Source organism: Arachis stenosperma, chromosome 6 (genome assembly GCF_014773155.1).
Source record: "Arachis stenosperma cultivar V10309 chromosome 6, arast.V10309.gnm1.PFL2, whole genome shotgun sequence".
NCBI lineage: Eukaryota > Viridiplantae > Streptophyta > Magnoliopsida > Fabales > Fabaceae > Arachis > Arachis stenosperma.
The window spans coordinates 124,336,530-124,342,863 of NC_080382.1; the positions used below are offsets into that span (position 1 = coordinate 124,336,530).

General features: G+C 42.3%; 1 non-coding gene across 1 annotated transcript; it reads left to right on the top strand.

The window, feature by feature from the left end:
• The first annotated feature begins 5,736 nt into the window (after nt 1–5,736).
• Nucleotides 5,737–5,844, top strand: LOC130938139 (small nucleolar RNA R71). The gene has a single exon (XR_009069316.1). It is a non-coding gene; the product is annotated as a small nucleolar RNA R71 (small nucleolar RNA).
• The last annotated feature ends 490 nt before the right edge of the window (nt 5,845–6,334 follow it).

Genomic DNA, 6,334 nt, shown 5'->3' on the forward strand with positions numbered 1-6,334 from the left:
ATCACCAAGAAATTAATGGAGTATTTCACCACAATCCAATTAGAGAGGCAGCCTTTAAGAAGAATGGTGCACAAAATTGTGATCATCAATGGCGCCATCAACATGGTACGCTCATTGCAATCTCAACTCTCTATCACAACTCCGCACAACTAACCAGCAAGTGCACTGGGTCGTCCAAGTAATAAACCTTACGCGAGTAAGGGTCGATCCCACGGAGATTGTTGGTATGAAGCAAGCTATGGTCACCTTGTAAATCTTAGTCAGGCAGACTCAAATGGGTATGGGTGATATATGAATAAAACATAAAGATAAAGATAGAGATACTTATGCAATTCATTGGTGAGAACTTCAGATAAGCGAATGGAGATGCTTGTCCCTTCCGTCTCTCTGCTTTCCTACTGTCTTCAATCCAATCCTTCTTACTCCTTTCCATGGCAAGCTTATGCAAGGGTTTCACCGTTGTCAGTGGCTACCTCCCATCCTCTCAGTGGAAATGTTCAACGCACCCTGTCACGGCACGGCTATCCATCTGTCGGTTCTCAATCAGGCTGGAATAGAATCCAGTGATTCTTTTGCGTCTGTCACTAACGCCCCGCCCTCAGGAGTTTGAAGCACGTCACAGTCATTCAATCATTGAATCCTACTCAGAATACCACAGACAAGGTTAGACCTTCCGGATTCTCTTAAATGCCGCCATCAGTTCTTGCCTATACCACGAAGACTCTGATCTCACGGAATGGCTGGCTCGTTTGTCAGGCGAGCGCTCGGTTGTCAGGCGATCAACCATGCATCGTGTATCAGGAATCCAAGAGATATTCACTCAATCTAAGGTAGAACGGAGGTGGTTATCAGTCACACGTTCATAGGTGAGAATGATGATGAGTGTCACGGATCATCACATTCATCAAGTTGAAGAACAAGTGATATCTTGGAACAAGAACAAGCTGAATTAAATAGAAGAACAATAGTAATTGCATTAATACTCGAGGTACAGCAGAGCTCCACACCTTAATCTATGGTGTGTAGAAACTCCACCGTTGAAAATACATAAGAACAAGGTCTAGGCATGGCCGTGAGGCCAGCCCCCAAATGATCTAAGAACTAGATGTCCAAAGATGATCTAGAGATCTAAAGTGATCAAAAGATGAAAATACAATAGTAAAAGGTCCTATTTAAAGGGAACTAGTAGCTTAAGAATTACAAAGATGAGTAAATGACATAAAAATCCACTTCTGGGCCCACTTGGTGTGTGCTTGGGCTGAGCAATGAAGCATTTTCGTGTAGAGACTCTTCTTGGAGTTAAACGCCAGCTTTTGTGCCAGTTTGGGCGTTTAACTCCCACTTTGGTGCCAGTTCCGGCGTTTAACGCTGGGAAATCTGAAGGTGACTTTGAACGCCGGTTTGGGCTATCAAATCTTGGGCAAAGTATGGACTATCATATATTGCTGGAAAGCCCAGGATGTCTACTTTCCAACGCCATTGAGAGCGCGCCAATTTGGCTTCTGTAGCTCCAGAAAATCCACTTCGAGTGCAGGGAGGTCAGAATCCAACAGCATCTGCAGTCCTTTTCAGTCTCTGAATCAGATTTTTGCTCAGGTCCCTCAATTTCAGCCAGAAAATACCTGAAATCACAGAAAAACACACAAACTCATAGTAAAGTCCAGAAAAGTAAATTTTAACTAAAAACTAATAAAAATATACTAAAAACTCAACCAAATATACTAAAAACATACTAAAAACAATGCCAAAAGCGTACAAATTATCCGCTCATCACAACACCAAACTTAAATTGTTGCTTGTCCTCAAGCAACTGAAAATCAAATAAGATATAAAAGAAGAGAATACTATAGACTCCAATTATCAATGAAACTTAACTCCAAATTAGATGAGCGGGACTAGTAGCTTTTTGCCTCCGAACAGTTTTGGCATCTCACTTTATCCTTTGAAATTCAGAATGATTGGCTTCTTTAGGAACTCAGAATCAGATAGTGTTATTGATTCTCCTAGTTAAGTATGATGATTCTTGAACACAGCTACTTATTGAGTCTTGGCCGTGGCCCAAAGCACTCTGTCTTCTAGTATTACCACCGGATACATACATGCCACAGACACATAATTGGGTGAACCTTTTCAGATTGTGACTCAGCTTTGCTAAAGTCCCCAATTAGAGGTGTCCAGGGTTCTTAAGCACACTCTTTTTGCCTTAGATCACAACTTTATTTCTTTTTTTTCTTTTCTTTTTCTTTCTCCCCTTTTTTTTCTTTTTCGTTTTTCTCCTTCTCTCTTTTTTTTTTGTATTCACTGCTTTTTCTTGCTTCAAGAATCATTTTTATGATTTTTCAGATCCTCAGTAACATGTCTCCTTTTCCATCATTCTTTCAAGAGCCAACATTCATGAACCACAAATTCAAAAGACATATGCACTGTTCAAGCATACATTCAGAAAACAAAAAGTATTGCCACCACATCAAACTAATTAAGCTAGTTTTAAAGATGAATTCGAACTCCTGTACTTCTTGTTCTTTTGTGATTAAAAACAATTTTCATTTAAGAAAGGTGATGGATTCATAGGACATTCATAACTTTAAGGCATAGACACTAAGACACTAATGATCATAAGGCACAAACATGGACAAACATAAGCATAAAAATTCGAAGAACAAGAAAATAAAGAACAAGGAGATTAAAGAACGGGTCCACTTCAGTGATGGCGGCTTGTTCTTCCTCTTGAAGGTCTTATGGAGTGCTTGAGCTCCTCAATGTCTCTTCCTTGTCTTTGTTGCTCTTCTCTCATGATTCTTTGATCTTCTCTAATTTCATGGAGGAGAATGGAGTGTTCTTGGTGCTCCACCCTTAGTTGTCCCATGTCGGAACTCAATTCTCCTAGGGAGGTGTTAATTTGCTCCCAATAGTTTTGTGGAGGAAAGTGCATCCCTTGAGGCATCTCAGGGATTTCATGATGACTGGGATCTCTTGTTTGCTCCATCCTTTTCTTAGTGATGGGCTTGAGGTCATGCCTTCTCAGTTGAACCGGCTTCCCTCTTGAGTTTCTCTTCCATTGAGCGCCCTCTTCACAAATGTTTATGAGGACTTGGTCCAACCTTTGATCAAAGTTGACCCTTCTTCATGGCCACAACTTCATAGAAGTGGTCTTGATGCACCCTTGAGATGAATCTCTCCATCTCCCATGACTCGGAGGTGGAAGCTTTTGCCTTCCCTTTCCTCTTTCTAGAGGTTTCTCCGGCCTTAGATGCCATAAATGGTTATGGAAAAACAAAAAAGCAATGCTTTTACCACACCAAACTTAAAAGGTTTGCTCGTCCTCGAGCAAAAGAAGAAAGAAGAGAGTAGAAGAAGAAGAAATAGAGGAGAGGGAGATGGCTTTGTGGTTCGGCCATTATGGGTGGGTTTGGGAGGGAAAGTGGTTTGAATTTGAATGGTGAGGTAGGTGGGGTTTTATGAAGGATGGATGTGAGTGGTGAAGAGAAAGATGGGATTGGATAGGTGAAGGGTTTTTGGGGAAGAGGTATTGAGGTGATTGGTGAATGGGTGAAGAAGAGAGAGGGTGGTGGGGTTGGTGGGGATCCTGTGGGGTCCACAGATCCTGAGGTGTCAAGGAAAAGTCATCCCTGCACCAAATGGCATGCAAAAATGCGTTTTGAGCCAATTCTGGCGTTAAACGCCGGGCTGGTGCCCATTTCTGGCGTTTAACGCCAAGTGCTTGCCCTTTTCTGGCGTTTAACGCCAGTCTGGTGCCCCTTTCTGGCGTTAAACGCCCAGAATAGTGCCAGACTGGGCGTTAAACGCCCATCTGCTAGCCTTACTGGCGTTTAAACGCCAGTAGGTTCTTCCTCCAGGGTGTGCTATTTTTCTTTCTGTTTTTCATTTTGTTTTTGCTTTTTCAATTGATTTTGTGACTTCTCATGATCATCAACCTACAGAAAACATAAAATAACAAAGGAAAATGGATAAAATATAACATTGGGTTGCCTCCCAACAAGCACTTCTTTAATGTCAGTAGCTTGACAGAGGGCTCTCATGGAGCCTCACAAATGCTCAGAGCAATGTTGGAACCTCCCAACACCAAACTTAGAGTTTGAATGTGGGGGTTCAACACCAAACTTAGAGTTTGGTTGTGGCCTCCCAACACCAAACTTAGAGTTTGACTGTGGGGGCTCTGTTTGGCTTTGATTTGAGGGAAGCTCTTCATGCTTCCTCTCCATGGTGACAGAGGGATATCCTTGAGTCTTAAACACAAAGGATTCTTCATTCACTTGAATGATCAGTTCACCTCCATCAACATCAATCACAGCCTTAGCTGTGGCTAGGAAGGGTCTGCCAAGGATGATGGATTCATCCATGCACTTCCCAGTCTCTAGGACTATGAAATCAGCAGGGATGTAATGGTCTTCAATCTTCACCAAAACATCCTCTACAAGTCCATAAGCTTGTTTTCTTGAATTGTCTGCCATCTCTAGTGAGATTCTTGCAGCTTGTACCCCAAAGATCCCTAGCTTCTCCATTACAGAGAGAGGCATGAGGTTTACACTTGACCCTAAGTCACACAGAGCCTTCTTGAAGGTCATGGTGCCTATGGTACAAGGTATGGAGAACTTCCCAGGGTCCTGCCTCTTTTGAGGTAATTTCTGCCTAGACAAGTCATCCAATTCTTTGGTGAGCAAAGGGGGTTCATCCTCCCAAGTCTCATTTCCAAATAACTTGTCATTTAGCTTCATGATTGCCCCAAGGTATTTAGCAACTTGCTCTTCAGTGACATACTCATCCTCTTCAGAGGAGGAATACTCATCAGAGCTCATGAAAGGCAGAAGCAAGTTCAATGGAATCTCTATGGTCTCATTTTGAGCCTCCGATTCCCATGGTTCCTCATTGGGGAACTCAGTGGAGGCCAGTGGACGTCCATTGAGGTCTTCCTCAGTGGCGTTCACTGCCTCTCCTTCCTCTCCAAATTCGGCCATGTTGATGGCCTTGCACTCTCCTTTTGGATTTTCTTCTGTATTGCTTGGGAGAGTACTAGGAGGGAGTTCAGTAACTTTCTTGCTCAGCTGTCCCACTTGTGCCTCCAAATTCCTAATGGAGGACCTTGTTTCATTCATGAAACTTTGAGTGGTTTTGATTAGATCAGAGACCATGGTTGCTAAGTCAGAGTGGTTCTGCTTAGAATTCTCTGTCTGTTGCTGAGAAGATGATGGAAAAGGCTTGCCATTGCTAAACCTGTTTCTTTCCACCATTATTATTGTTGAAACCTTGTTGAGGTCTCTGTTGATCCTTCCATGAGAGATTTGGATGATTTCTCCATGAAGAATTATAGGTGTTTCCATAGGGTTCTCCCATGTAATTCACCTCTTCCATTGAAGGATTCTCAGGATCATAAGCTTCTTCTTCAGATGAAGCATCCTTAGTACTGCTTGGTGCATTTTGCATTCCAGACAGACTTTGAGAAATCAAATTGACTTGTTGAGTCAATATCTTGTTCTGAGCCAGAATGGCATTCAGAGTATCAATCTCAAGAACTCCTTTCTTCTGATTTGTCCCATTGTTCACAGGATTCCTTTCAGAAGTGTACATGAATTGGTTATTTGCAACCATTTCAATTAGTTCTTGAGCTTCTGTAGGCGTCTTCTTCAGATAAAGAGATCCTCCAGCAGAGCTATCCAAAGACATCTTGGATAGTTCAGAGAGACCATCATAGAAAATACCTATGATGCTCCATTCAGAAAGCATGTCAGAAGGACATTTTCTGATCAATTGTTTGTATCTTTTCCAAGCTTCATAGAGGGATTCTCCATCCTTCTGTCTGAAGGTTTGGACTTCCACTCTAAGCTTACTCAATTTTTGAGGTGGAAAGAACTTTGCCAAGAAGGCATTGACTAGCTTTTCCCATGAGTCCAGGCTTTCTTTAGGTTGTGAGTCCAACCATGTCCTAGCTCTGTCTCTTACAGCAAAAGGGAATAGCATAAGTCTGTAGACCTCAGGGTCAACCCCATTAGTCTTGACAGTGTCACAGATTCGCAAGAATTCAGCTAAGAACTGATGAGGATCTTCCAATGGAAGTCCATGGAACTTGCAATTCTGTTGCATTAGAGAAACTAATTGAGGCTTAAGCTCAAAGTTGTTTGCTCCAATGGCAGGGATAGAGATGCTTCTCCCATAGAAGTCAGGAGTAAGTGTAGTAAAGTCACCCAGCACCTTCCTTGCATTGTTTGCATTGTTGTTGTTTTCGGCTGCCATGTCTTCTTCTTTGAAGATTTCTGTTAGGTCCTCTACAGAGAGTTGTGCCTTAGCTTCTCTTAGCTTTCGCTTCAAGGTCCTTTCA